Source organism: Pteronotus mesoamericanus, unplaced genomic scaffold (assembly GCF_021234165.1).
Source record: "Pteronotus mesoamericanus isolate MK-2021 breed Mesoamerican mustached bat unplaced genomic scaffold, CSHL_Meso_final scaffold_232, whole genome shotgun sequence".
In the NCBI taxonomy this organism is placed as follows: domain Eukaryota; kingdom Metazoa; phylum Chordata; class Mammalia; order Chiroptera; family Mormoopidae; genus Pteronotus; species Pteronotus mesoamericanus.
In genome coordinates this window covers 24900675-24916112 of record NW_026555311.1, presented here as the reverse complement: position 1 = coordinate 24916112, position 15438 = coordinate 24900675, and the positions used below count along the sequence as shown (strand labels likewise).

General features: G+C 40.6%; 1 pseudogene; it reads right to left on the bottom strand.

Annotated features, from left to right (window-relative positions):
- Window positions 1–2089: 2089 nt before the first annotated feature.
- On the bottom strand, window positions 2090–3435 carry LOC129085371 (tubulin alpha-1 chain-like; annotated as a pseudogene).
- Between the last annotated feature and the right edge of the window lie 12003 nt (window positions 3436–15438).

Sequence of the window (15438 nt, the reverse complement as noted above, 5' to 3'; positions counted from 1 at the left end):
GAAAGTAACTTTTGGATCAGTCAAATTGTGAGGATTTGAAGTCTCCATTTGCATGAGTATGGACCAGTCAGGGACCAGGGGTGGGGACTTTTGTTGATATAAGTCAGCTCCCCACTGGCTCAAGAGAGCTCGCTTTCCTGTTTCACCAAGACAGGAGGCTGTGTTTCCCCTGCTGGAGCGTTCTGAACCACCTAAGCTGAAACTCCAAAGATGTCTCCCTAGACCAGAGTGGAGAAGAGCAGGCAGGACAGAGCAGAGCAGAGCAGAGCAGAGCTGTCTAGCTAGAAAGAGCCCTGGACCCAGGGCTGTCTTACCCCAGGGCCGCCTTATTCCAGGGCCGCCCTGCAGCCGCGCAGTTTTGCAGTCATGCTGCTTCATAACTGAGCTGTAACATTATTGAGCTGTTCCACAGCTGTGCTGTTCTCACAACTGTGCTATATCACAATGGAGCTGTCTGCACTGAATCAAGTTCCCTTCTTCACCAAACTTCAAATTGGGGATTCCTGTTGGCATTGAATTGATGCCAACAACCATCAGTTAATAATCGTAACTAAACAAGTTCTTCCAAGAAGGGTGGAGTTTTGCTTTTCAAAAGTTTCTACTCCCCCTAAAAACTTTTGTAACAGCTGAGAAGGAAATAAAATAATACGGCAATCCTACCCTTCTCCTCCACCATGAGACCATGGTAGTTGCTTGGGAACCATGTTAGTGAGGGGGTATAGGTCTTTAAAATAAACAAATAATTTCTTTAGAAAAAGAAATAGATGAATACAGATAGTCATTATTTAAGGCATTCATTATAAAATACCTAAGTTATAAATAAGCATGCAGAATGACCTCTAAGATATAAATAAATCCATCCTGAAAAAACATCAGGCATTGCATCTAAAATTATAATACACTATGGAAAACAATATGGAGGTTCCTTAAAAAATTAAAAATGAAACTGCCTTATGACCCAGTGATTCCAATTCTGGGTATATATCCAAAGAAACCCAAAACACTAATTCAAAAGAATGTATGCAGCACTATGTTCATTGAAGAATTATTTACAATTGTCAAGCTATGGAAGCAATCCAAGTGCCCATAAAGAGACAAGTGGATTAAAAAAGTGATCGTACATAGCCCTGGCCAAGTGGCTACATTGATTGGAGCTTTGTTCTGTAAACCAAAAAGGTTGTGGGTTCGATCCCCAGTCAGGGCACCTACCTAGGTTGCAGGTTTGACTCCTCAGGCACCTAGGGGAGGCAACTGATCAATGTTTCTCTCTCACATTGATGTGTCTCTCTCTCTTTCTCTGTATCTCTCTCTAAAAAGCAATGTAAAAAATGTCCTCTTGTGAGGATAAAAAAGAAAGTGGTGATACATATATAAAATGGATTATTGCTTGGCCATTAAAAAAGAACAAAATCTTACCATTTGCAACAACATAGATGGACCTAGAGAGTATTATGCTAAGTGAAATAAATCAGTCAGATAAAAACAAATACTATATGATTTCACATATATATGGAATCTAAAGAACTTTATAAATGAACAAATAAAACAGAAGCAGAGTCATAGATACAGAGAACAGATTGGTGGTTGGCAGAGGGTAGGGAGATTGAGGGGTTGAGTGAAAAATGTGAAGTACAGATTGGTGGTTACAGAATAGTCATGGGGATGCAAACTACAGCACAGTAAATATAGTCAATCGTATTATAATAACTCTTTATGTTGCCAGGTCAGTACTGGAAACATTGGGGAAAACACTTTGTAAAGTATATGATTGTCCAATGACTCTGCTGTACACCTAAATCTAATAATAAAAAAGAAAACATTATACAATAATAAAAAAGAAAAATTGTTCCTTTTTGCTTTCTCTTTCTAGTTATTTTTTCAAAAGAAGTGATGCTTAAAAGGGTACATGGCATTTTTTTCTCAATGCCTTTGTTTTGAGACATGAGGAGAAACTCTTATAGGTACACATGAAAAAAGACAGACATGATTACAGGTAAAAGCAAAGACAATCTAACCAGAAAGCTTTAACGCTTGTCTGTTGTTGAACCTGAAGTTCTGAGTTGACATGCAGGACTGAAAGAAATGGTAATTAGTATTCTTTTCCTTCTTCCTCACCCTCTTCTTCAACAGAATCCACACCAACCTCCTCATAATTTCCCCCAAGGGCAGCCATGTCCTCACAGGCCTTAGAAAACTCTTTTTCCTCCATGCCCTCACCCACATACCAGTGGACAAAGACACACTTGGTGTACATCAGATCAAACTTGTGGTCCAGGCAAGCCCAGGCTGTGGTGGGGCTGAGCATGCAACAGCTCATTGTACTTTGGCCAGGTCTCCACCAGGCACCCCAGTGGCGGGCTGGTAATTAATGCCAACTTGAAGCCAATGGGGCACCAGTCCACCAACTGGATGGTACACTTGGCCTTGATGGGATGGTAGCAATGGCAGCATTGACATCTTTGGGAACCATGTCACTACAGTGCAGTAGGCAGCAAGCCATGTACTTTACTATGACAAAGACCGTATTTTACCATCTGGTTGGCTGGCTGAAAATATGCATTGGAGATGTCTGCTACAGTAAGCTGTTCATGGCAGGCTTTCTCAGTAGAGATGACAAGGACATATGTGGCCAGAGGGAAGTGGATGTGGGGATAGGGCACCAAGTTGGTTTGGAATTTGGTCAGATCAACATTCAGGGCTCCATGAAATGTCAGGGAAGCAGTGATGGAAGACATTGTCTGACTAATAAGGTAGTTAAGGTTAGTGTGGGTTGGGTTCTCAATATCAAGTTTTCTATGATGGATGTCATAGATGGCCTCATTGTCAACCATGAAGCAACAATCAGAGTGCTCCAGGGCTCCAGGGTAGTGTGAGTGGTGAGGATGGAATCGTAGGGCTCAACTACAGTTGTGGAAACATGGGGGGTGTGGTAAATGCAGAACTCCAGCTTGGATTTCTTGCCATAATTGGTTCTATTAGCAGGGAGGTGAACCCAGAACCAGTTCCCCCACCAAAGCTGTGGAAAACCAAGAAGCCCTGAAGATCTGTGCACTGGTCAGCTAGTTTCCGAATTCAGTCCAGGACGAGGTCAATGATCTCCTTACTGATGTTGCTGTGTCCATGGGCATAATTATTAGCAGCATCTTCCTTGCCTGTGATCAGCTGCTCAGGGCAGCAGAGCTGGGGATAGGTACCAGTGCAAACTTCCTCAATGACTGTGGGTTCCAGGTCTACCAACACTGCCCTGGGCACATGCTTGCCAGTGCCTGTCTCACTGAAGAAGGTGTTGAAGGAGTCATCTCCTCCCACAGTGATCTTGTCACTTGGCATCTGGCCATTGAACTGGACGTCATATTCCAGGCAGCAGAGCTCCCAGCAGGCACTGCTGATCTGGACACCAGGCTGGTCAATGGGGATGGAAATGTACTCATGCATGACTATGGGTTATCAGGCACAGGCAACAGGAGTGGACACCGGGTCCTCATTACTGCCCCTGACAAGCTAAGACTTGAGGTAACACATATTATATTACATATTTTTGAAGTGTTATCTTTGTTCACTGATAATGAGAAATGGTAGAGGGAAACAGAAATGAGAAATGTGTGGTATTGAAAACTATGACTGGGACTGCTGGAACATTTTAAAAGCCATCTAGTTTCTGAAAAGTATATTATTTTGGAAAAATTAGCAGTAGTTTGATAAAGACTTGTGTAAGGTGTTTATAAAGTGTCTGAATATGTTTTTTTCTGAGACATGGTCTAGGGTAGGTAAGACATATTTATGACAATTTATATCTTAGAAGGGATATTTGCATTATAGTTTGATTTTAAAAACTTCCCTTTAAATTTTATTATGTAGTATTTATTCTGGCCAGGCATTTGTCAATGGCTTGTGATTATAAAAGGTTAGTCATTGAATATCCATGTGGCTTATCATCTTACAGAGGAAGAATTTTTTCTCTAAAGCAACATGTGGCTTCCACTGTTCTCTAAATTCTTCCTCTGAGTATCCTTGTAAGGAAATAACCCATCCCAGAAAGTGATGTATAATGGCACAGAATTATAACAAAACAATGGTCTTCAGAGCTAGACAAAACTGACTTTGGGTCCAGGCTCCACAACCTGCTGGTTATGACACTTTCAACAAGTTACTTAACCTCTTTAAACCTAAGTTTTCTAATATATAAAATGGCAATTATAATGCTACTTACATCCTATAGTTGTGTGGGACATAGGAGAAACTGCACATAAAAGTGTCTAGCACATGCATTGCCTGCTACATAGTAACACCAGAAGTGTGTAACTATAATTATTTCTTCGAAGTCTGTCGCTTATAAAAATAGGCCCCTGTCTCTTCAAGAAACAAAGGCACTATATACAATGTGTGCTCAATGGAAGTACATAGACCATTTAATTGAATGAAAGTCATAGATCAGGAATCATATCCAAGTTCTTCTAAATGGTAAAAAAAAAAAAACCCTGATTTTCCAGTTTCAGCAGAACAAATAGAAATCAGTGGGAGGGATCTGGAAAGAAAAATGAAAACATACTAAAATAAACTGCTGAGTGGAAAAAAATCAACAGCATGTCATAGCATAGTGATAAAGAGCTGAGACACTGTTGCCAGCCTGCCTGTGTTCAAATTCCAGCTTACTATTTACTACTGTGATATTGGGCATATTACTGAGCATCTCGGTGCTTTGGTTTCTTCTAAAATGAGGTAAATGAAAATACTTCATTTTCATTCTCATAAATGAATGAGTTGCTGAAATGATTCCTTGATGGAATATTCATAACATGCCTGGAATGTGTCTGGCATAGGGTGAAAGCCATATAAGTATTTTTTCAATAAATAAATATGACCATTTTCTTATTACCTTAAAACAAATCTATATGTAGATTGTTAGGGTAACTTGGTATGAAGATACTCTCAGATGAAGTATTTGTGACATACAATACCTACTACTGCATTTTCACTAAATATTCATTTTTCTTCTCCTTTTTTTTAAAAGAGATATTATTTTGATCCATTTAATTGTGTGGGGAGGAGACTGAAAATCTAAGATGGTGGCATAGTAGGTGGAAGCTACACTAACCTCCTCTGAGGACCAAACTGGAATTACAACTAAATGATGGAAAAGTGATCCTGAATAACCAACTGAACATTAGCCGGAGAGAAGCCTTATAACCAAGGACTTACGGAGGAAACCACACCACCACAATTAGATTGGTAGGGAGTATAGAGGAGGTGCTAGAGGGGTGGCTGGGCTCCCACAGGCAGCAGCTGAAGTGCTCAAGAGATAGTTCAGCATCTGGGGGCATTCCTCTGCAAAGTGTGGGGTCTGGTACCCCAAGCTGGACACCCCAGCCTACAGCACTAGAACTGGGAAAGGAACCCAGATAACACCTGGCTGTGAAAAGCAGCAGGGTTACTGTCCACCAAGGAGAGATGGCTAGAGGCACAGAGAACCTCTTTGTTTGCAGCCACTTACCCTGGACTCTAGCACAGAGAGGCAGAGTGGAGTAGGGACAGGTAAGGAGAGTCTGGGGTTGGTGGATCTGGGGAGAGAGCTGAAGGGTCAGCTGCCAGGTCCCCTGTTTTGAGTCATTGTGCGTACCGTACAAGACCTCTTTTTGGGCAGAGCACTTCCCTCCCTGTGTCATCAGCCTGGGGAGAAATCAACAGCCCCACCCACAGGAATCCCTCCCACTCCACTCTGTGGAGCTTAAGCCTGGCTGCTGAAGAGTACAGCTGGAGGCTATCTCAGAGACAATGCCTAACAGAAAGCCTGAGGTCAAGGTGGATCTCTGGTTGCTCCAAGACTAGCTGATCCTCCCCCAGGCCGGGTACTGGTAAAAGCTCGCTGTGGTGTGCAGTCTGGCTCTTTCTGCACATATGTGGGCCCAGCAGAGGAAGCCACAAGCTGTGGAACGCTGATAGCTCCAAAGAGGTTGCCCAGGGCCAGTCATAGTCAGCATCTATATCAGACAAGTCTATATCAGAGTCTTTGCAGATCTACCCAATACATAGAAACAGACACAAAGAGGCAGCCAAAATGGGAAAACAAAGAAACAGGCCCTAAATGAAGAAAAAAGAATTCTTGAGAAGAACTAAATGAAATGAAAGTAAGTAATTTATCAGATGTAGAGTTTAGAGTAATGATTAAAGAATACTTAACAGCATGAAAAGAGACATAGAAACCATTGAAAAGGACTAGTCAGAAATGTGTAAGGAGGAGAGTGATGAGTTAGTCATATATCTTATTAAAGTTTTTTGTATGTGTGAACTTGGTTTGTTGGACACATGATTTGGTGTCCAACTTTAATGCTTACATCAACATTTTTGGATTTGGCTGTAAGGCCACAGGAAAATTATGGAAGAATTGGCCTTTACAGTGCTTTTATTTTTCTCCCTAGCTCAGATGATCAAAGGGACTGATACAAACAGAACATGCTCGAAGATCGGCAGTTAGCTCCTTCGCCCCCCATCCCTCAAAATCACAGGCAGGCTTTTAAAAAGTGGAAGCTTTTCATTTTAGATAAGGCTGCAACCAGTGTTTATTTTGAAGCAGAAAGCTTTTATTCTTAATAAAGATGTGCTTGTTGCTCATTAGCCTCATTGTTTTTGGCTCTGATGTAATGTTTAGGGAAAAGCACAGTTTTCCTTGTGGGAGCAGTTACTAAATCCCAAAGCATGGATTGGTTCTACTTAACAAATACTTTTATTTATTGAAATTCGGTTTGTTTTCCTAACAGCTACTTTTTGTTGTTTATTAATTATAGAGTTACTACACACAAAACAATTCCAAACCTAGTTATAAAAAACAATTTGAGAAGGAAATGTCTTGTACAAGCAGTCCTTTCTTTGCACAGTACTATAGGACCGTAAAAATGACTATGTAAGCTGAAACCATGCAAAGAAATCTAAACTATCAATGGGAAGAATTACAATTGTTCTGTGATCTTTTGTCGAAACATTAAGAACTATTTTATTGTTGGTTATGAATGTATAAGGAAATGAAAACTAGTAAAATTAATATTTATTTAGTATGCTATAATTTAAAACACTGGACACACTGGAAGTTAAAATGTTTATTTGTTTAAAAAAATACTTATCACAGATAATCAGGAAAGTTAGATTAGGGCCAAAGGCCTTAAGATCTACCCCACCCTTTCTTGAACATTGCAGATGCTACTTTTGCTGACCACCTACCTGTTCCCTGCTTTTCCTTCTCAATTTCCTGTAGTTAAGACAAACGAAAACTGGTCTCAACCAGATTTAGCAGTCATATTGACCTAAAAGTGACCAACATGGCCATTATATTATTATAATAAATTTATGATTTCAGAAGCACTCTGCCTCCTAAATAACCATGACAGTTCCAAGAGAACCAAAAAAAAGTAAATCAGTATCTAGAGAGGAGGGACAAGGGCAACTGTATCAGCAGTCACCCCACCAGAAGCTGAAGACCACCCTAACCCCCATTGCCTGCCTTTAATAAAAAACTTCTCCCCAGGCTCCATTGGGGCAGCTTATTCTTCAAATTCTCCTGCTCTCACTTGAGTATATACTTATACTTTCATTTTAATACATTTACTGTACTTTGCTGAATCTTTGTCTCATCCTCAATTTCTTTCTTGTGCAGTAACAAGGACCTGGACCCTGCCATCAGGTTGAAGCCTCTCTTGGCCTCTGCAAGTGCCCTCCAGCATCACAGGTAGTCCTGAATGGTGCATGTCTTCTCCATGTATAACTTATGCTATAAAAAGCGAGCATCTTTTCTGTGCCCTGGTTAATTCTCACACTCCTTTCTAAGTTTGGATCAGCTTTGAACATTTTATCTTTTGTGCTTTCAATGTCATAAAAAAATCTCTGAGAATTGCTTTAATGTAAAATTGTTTCGCTGTTGTCATTTCTCCTGGGACATCTTTACCTTTTTGTTACAACCACTTTTCTCATTTCTGTTAATAAATTTGCCTTCACTAAGTTCCTCTGGCTGCGTATGTCCATAGTCCCATTTGAATTTCACAAACAGCGTTATCACGTTTTGTTTCTTTGCTATACTTTTACCAAGTCCCTCTTTTAATGATCCATTGTTGTAAAATGTCACATGGGTTTGTCACTGGGAGACAAAAAAGCACCATGACTACAATGCTTTGCTAGGTGTGAACTTAATTACAGATGTACAGTGGCCACAGGCTTTGAAAGGAGTGATGCGGTTGGTCACAGATCAGCATGTATACCTGTTACTTATGTACTGACTTGTGGACTAAAGAGCAAGCAGTAAACTTGATACTTTATATAACCATTCAGTTCCCATACCATGATAACAAAAATTGTAACAGGGTTGTTAGGGGTTGGTGCTATTTAATTAAACTCATGGTAATTGAATTTTATGCGTATCAGAAGAGTCATGCAAAGTGAAGACTGTATATAACTTGTGTGTGTTCTGTAGTATAAGTTGATGAGTTCTAAAACAATGGCTCTCAACATATTTCCAAGTGATCATTCTAGAACACTTACTTGATTACATCATTCCTCTGCTAAACTTTCTTCAGTGACTTTTTGTACAAAGTTGTGAAAATGACTACAATCCTTCACTCCTCCCTGTACCTCGGCCCTTTTCAATGTGACTTTTTACCTCCTGTAATTAAGAGACGAAATCTATTTCTCTCCTCCGGAAATCTTGGTTGGTCTTGTGACTTGCTTGCTTTGGTTGATAAAATGCAATGGTGATGTGCCAGTGCTTTACACCCTTCCTCTCTGTTGGGACTCTCTTCTCTGCTGTGGGAAGCCAGCTTGCCAAGGCCAGTTCCTAGCTGGCCCAGGAGCTGACTGTAGACAAATGAATGAACCTAACCAAGATTAGGAGAGCTGACTCACAGGATCATGTGCTAAGTAAGTAGCTTTGTTTTAAGCCCTTACTCGTCGGAATGGTTTGTTATGTAGCAATATCTAACTGACACTCTTCCCAATGTTTATAGGACCAATTCTGAACAAGAGGCCTGCAAGCCACAACTTGGACACCCCTGGCAACAGGGAGCTCCTCCCCTTTAACAATAACCTTTTCTACTTTTGCGTGATATGAAATTAAAAGCAAAACAAAAAACCAATAATGTGGCTCTGACACTAATAGTTACCAAAAAAATGAGTAACACTGCGTATTACTTTTTTTATAAGTAAAATTGGTTGCACTCCAGTTTCTAGTCATTGAACCTAGTTTTACTTCTCAGGGATAAATAAAACAATCTAAATCTCCTACAGATGGATGTTCTTCAAATACTTGAAGATAGCAAATGGGTGGCTCATGAGTCAGTCCTTCTTCATGCTAAACATTTCCTATTCTAACATAACTTTCTCCCAAGATTCTTGTCATTTCCACTTCAGCAATAAATACCTCCTCATTGGTTAGAGTTTGCCACAGAGTAGCAATTCCCCTAATCACTTCTTCTACATGATAAAACTGTTGGGCAACTCAGGAAATGTTTGGATCATCGCTTTTCAGCTGATTCAAATATAGCAATTTTATAATCTGCATTATGAAGGCAGCTTCCTTTTTTTCCCCCCTTCTGGCCGGCCATATCAGGGACTCTTTGGAAATGATATGAAACTGTTTCAAGGACAGAACAAAAAAATTAAAGGAGGCTAGGGTTCAAGTAATTACATTTGCTAGGCACAGGTTGGGACTATTCTAGAATCTTGTATTCAGTGTTCTTGTTTTAGGTGTATTCCTTGAACATTTATCCTTGCAGGTGTTGTAACCTTGGAGACACATCCATATTTCTTATGTTTATTTAGTGTTGCTGATTGGGCCTTTAAGACCATAAATATTGATTTTCATCTGGATGACCTTTCTTTACATCTTGGGTTCATGAGCAAAAGTGTAAAGTCCTCACCTAAGATAATAGGAGCTGCTTCTGCCAGAGAGCTGTGCAAAATGAGCAATGTCCTCATGCCAGGATAGAATGCCAGAATTGGGTCCAGAAGTAGGGACCAAAGTTTGCTGAATATGTAGAGAGCCAAGAATCAAATACCACACAAAGTGGTCCCCAATGAGTCATAGTAATTTTCGTATGAACTCTGGCAGGCATTTCGTCACCAATAAGGGCATGATGCCTTTGCATCCATGCCAGTTCCCAATGCTGAACCCTGCACAATTTATATTAATTACCATCCTTTCTCTATGTCAGTGGTATGTGCTACTTACAACTCCAAACCCTCTTCTTCCATCCCTGCTCTTTTCCAAAATGTCTAGTTACTGGTGATATGTAGCCTAGACAAAGCTTCCCCATATTTGCCTTGATTACCAGCCCCACAGAAGCCGTTGTGAAATCTGAGAAGGAAGACACATACTAAGAAGGGCTCCTTGTGACCTACGGGGCTCAGTTTTTTGTTTTTTGTTTTTTCAAAGAGCCTAGCAGCCATTTCTACGCAGGGTCTTTCGCACAAATTGCACTTCAGGGAGAAGCCTGCACTGAACTGCCTGCCTGCACTATGTTTCTGCCATCTCACCAGCCCTCACAGAGGAGTTTCTGGAGTCCTGTTTCAACCAATAGAACTCAGGCTTTCCTCATTTAATTGAAGCTGCGCAGCTCTGGCCAATCAGACCCACCAGAACAGTGCCTTTTGGACCAAACTGCAAGGATTTGGAGATGAAATGCCTGTAGTCATTGTTTTCTGCTCACTAACCTTGAGGCTTTCATGATTTTTTCTTGCACCTCTGCATGAAGAATGGTGGTGGCGGTCTCAAAGAAATGTCACCTTGTACGATTTGTTAGCATCTTTCCATCACCCATGTCCTTTTTTCCCCTCTCTTTTTTCTTCTGAAACTTGCAAAAAAAAAAAAAAAAAATCCATCCCCTTGTCCTACATAGAACATCTACCCTCATCCAGACCCTCTCAGTTTCTCAGCTTCCAACACACACAGGTTTGACAAGGCATTTCTGTACAAACACAGCATTCTCCTTGACAGGAATTTGGTGAATTCAATTTTTCCACTTCATTACACTAGAAAAACAGATTTTGAAAGGTCCTGCTATGGTAGGAACTACTTTGAGCCATATACTAGGAGGAGGTAAGGTTTCATCTTTATTTTTGTAGTTTATTTCTTTGTTAAGTTGATATTTGCCAAATAGCTTCAAATAGTACAAGCTAGAATAATTTTTTTATAGGCACCTGAGACAAAGAAATACTTTACCCTTGACCCACATATTGTTGACTTTGTAATGTTTTCTATTTGGATCTCCTTGTAACAGAGAGGGGGCCCGCCTCCCCCCGGGAAACAGGGGCAGGGTGGGGAAGCACCAAGGATGGTGCCTGAGTGACAGCATCACTGCGGCTGCCGAACCAGCGTACGTTGCTCTGACAACAAGGGTGCTGATGCAGCTGCATCTGGCAGGCACGGAATTCTGGAAGCAGCTTTTAAAAAGGGAGCACACGCAAACGCTGAGCTGAGCTCTTTGTTCTCCCTTCTTTCCTGGTTGCTGGGGCGGGGCTAGAGTTCCTGGGGCCTGGGCCTGGAGGACTGCGTGGTCCAGGAATTCCCAGCGCCCCTCTCCCGCTGCTCGGGGCCTGCCTGGAGCACAGCGGGTGCAAGGCCAGTAAATGGGGAGGGGAGGAGCTCGGCAAGCAGGCCCTGGGAGCGGCGTGGCTCCGCACCCCTACCCCGCACAGGAAACCGTGGGAAGCTGCCCCGGCAGCCATCCATCTGCTGCCTGTGCACTCCGCCAGCAGGGGCCCTGTCGGCGACGGCAGTTCTCACCATCACTGCCCTTCTGCCCAGGCAGGGTCTGGTACCCACTGGACCACCTTGTAGGACAGGGCTTAGTGGACCGGTCGATGCTGTCCTGGAAGCCGCATGGCCACATGACCAGCATGCGGCACTGATGACTAGAGCTGTGCCGGGGGGGTCCTGCACGGCCAGGCACACGGGCGCATCAGAGGGCAGCAACAGAGGAAGAGGACAGTGGGTAGGCCAGGGCGCCGAGAGTAGGACGCCTGGAAATACAAACCCTAAAGGATGCCTGAGACCAGACAGTGATGAAACCAGCTAAGCCACCTGCCTTTCTCAAGGGGCGGTGCCGTTGGGCGGGAGAAGGGTTTCTTGGCACAACCTTGAACTGAGCAGGTAGAGGGTGGCAGAGTGATTTTCTTTGGGTGTTTTAGAGGAAACGGGCTTTGAGGCAGAAACCTGCCATTATTTCAAACTGTATGTGGTTTAAATAAAAGATTTTGTTACCTGTCCACCTAACTATGTCTTCAGAATTTTTGTCTATTGCCTTGAATGGTAGGACCCCAGGGGTTGTTCATTTACATCCTTTCCTTGAAACTCTAATTTGATGCAGAATCTCAGCTTGTATAATTAAATGACTTTTCTTTATTTCAGTGAGATACTCCAAGCCATCCTTCCTCACCATTCTTCTTATTCCTGCTTATCAGTTCGTGCCTGTTTAAGCAGATTGTTTAAAAAGAGGGAGGTGGGATGGGAAGAGGCGTGGGAGGAGGAGTGGGGAGGAAGAAGGAGAAGAAGGGCTGCTTAATCATTGTTGCTATTTCCCCTTATTTGCTAGAAAGGCAGCCTGAAACCTGGAGGTCTTCTTTTCTAGTAGAAGACACACAGCATCGTCTCTGAAAGGAAATTTTCATTTGTTATACATTACAATGCATCACCTTAGTAAGTGAAAGGACACACTATTAATGGGGTACATCACCAAGAATGAATGATAAGGAAATGCATTTTTTAATCTTTATTGTATTATTTATCATTAAGGGGAGGAAAGAAGTATTCATCCTTTTGTTTATTCTACTATTTCTCTTTCTTGGAGAATCTTTGTGTTTTACTTATTTTGTCAAAATTTAAATGATGAAATTTGAACAATACTTTTTAATTTAAGTGCTTAGGGAATTTACAGAGTTATTTTTCTAGCCTGATATTAAATCCATCCCAGATAGAACTTCAAAGAGTCATTTGCCATAGTTTATGTGTTAATATAACAAAAATTGTCATGTTATAAATTTTCGTTCGATGCACTCTCTTTATCTATTGATCTCCATCTCTCCGTTTTTTCCAGTTTTATGTCCCTTTTAAAATATTTTATAAATATTTGACATTGTGGCCCCTCACTTCTTTGGACGCTGACAATGCTATACTAATTCCCTTGTAGGATGAAAGGAGAATATGAGTACTAAAACTGCTACAAAGTGACTCAGAGTTCCATTACAAACATTACTTCCATGAAAATTAGAAACAGTGAACAGAAGGCGGATCAGAGCCTTTGCCTTTAATGATGTACTGCAGTAACCACGGCCTAAATCGCTTTCGGCGTTTCTGGTTTCTTTTTGTTCCAGGGTCAGGAACCAGCATAGATGACTTACTCCCTTCGTCTTCCTTCAGATTCAGGAAGTACCTGAACGAGCCAGAATAGTCCGCTTCTTTTTATTTATTAAATAAATAGATTTATTGAGCAATTATTTTAATATTTTATTATATACTGTTTAACAACTGCTCTAAAGAGGATCAATTTTTAACCATCTGCTTTTTTATAATTTATTTTTTTATGAGAGAAACGCATGTACTTAGAGTTTAACAGGCTTGTAATGTAAAACAGGAATCTTCTCACCAGAAGAAACATTTCCTGGTTTCAACTAGTTTTTCAAGTATTTATTTCCAAATTTCTAAATAACATGTTTATACTACTATTTTCCTCCAGCTTTACATATTCCTTTCATATTCCTTATGTATCACTTTCTACAAATTAGCCATCTTACGCTCCCAACCGCTCCTCTCTAAGCTGACAGTCTTCCATCCTCTACCCTCCCAATGTAGCTACGTGACCGTTTCTAGAGGGAATTGCCCCACAGATAGCTGTGGGTTCATTCTGTCCCTCTGAGCAGGTGAGTTCAGGGTCTTCCTACATTGCCATCTTGAACTGAAACCCCACAATCTTTTTTAATTAAATAAATATTCAGAGTTTACATTTTCATGACTATGTAAGCACTATACATAAGCGAGCCATATAATGTACTGTTTATATTTTATTTCATATACAATTTCCTCGCATTAATTGCCTTTTTGTTTTTTGTTTATAGCTTGTTCTTTTTTTTTATCCCCCGTCCTTTATTTGTTTATAACTGTTGACAGCAGGGTAAATCTCATCTGAAGTTATTACATGTATATCAGGTAAGATATCTGCTCTCCTCTAGCCCCCTTCTCTCTTGCTCTCATTCTTTCTGCAAATAGCAACCCCCTGGAGCTCTCTGACCTTCTGTTCCAACTGGGATTGATTGCTCTCTAGATCTGAAACCCAACTTCTGTTCTAGAATTGCCTTTCTTTCCCTTGTGCTGAATTCCTTATTTCCTAAATCCTAGATCTTTTTCAATTTACTTTCCATTGTGTGGAGAGACTCTTCTAGTACTTTCCCAAGAAAGGATATATGATAGATAAAGTTTTTGAAAACTTAGCATGTCTGAAAATGACTACATTCTACCCTCCTGTTGATTAATAGTCTGGCTGGGAATTAAATTTTAGACAGAAAATAATTTCCTCTGGGATCATGAAGACATTGTTCTATCATTTCTAGGTTTCTGTGGGAATGTTGAGAAGCCCATTTTTCCATTGACAGTCTTTTGTATGTAAACTATTTCTTTTTCCAGGAGATTCCTGGAACATTTCATCATCCAGATGTTCTGAAAGTTCATGATGATGGGTATTATTGTCAATCTTTTTTATTTAGTGCACATGATATTCAGTGGACTCTGTCTAAAAAGTTATCACTATAACCTTCATTTCTGAGTAAGCTCCATGAGGTCAGGAATTTTACTGCACTGCTGTTTACTGAGGAATTTTCATCACTTGGAATAGAATCTGGCACATGGGAGGCACTCTATAAAAAGTGAACAAATGAATTCACGGTTAAATGAATAGGGAAATTTTTGGTAATAGTTGTTTGTTAATGTCCTCCCTTTCTTCCCATTGTCTAGAACTCTCCTGGTTCTCCTGTTTTCTTATCTTTCTCTCCTTCTGTTTTAAATCTCTCTGTCTCTTTTAATATCTGTGAAATTTCCTTGGCTTTATCTTTTAAATCTTTTATTGCATTTCTAATAACTATATTGTATTTAACTTCCAAGCTTTCTCCTCTCGTTTTCAAAATGTTCCTTTTATAAAATAGCACTTTTTTCTTGTTCTGAGGATATCTTATATCTTGAATCTTTGAGGATTCGTATTTGTTTTCTTGTTTTACTTTAATTTACACACAAGTTGGGTGCCAATGTCAGTTTGCTTCTTTTTGGTTTACTCCTCTGGGGTTTAGGTTTCAGCTCTCTCTGTTCCACTAAGTTACTTACCACTCATCCATCTACCTTCTGTATTTTCTTCTCTGTTGTAGTCTTTTCTGTTTCAATCATGATACTTTGTACTTTTTACGGGTTCCTTCATCGTC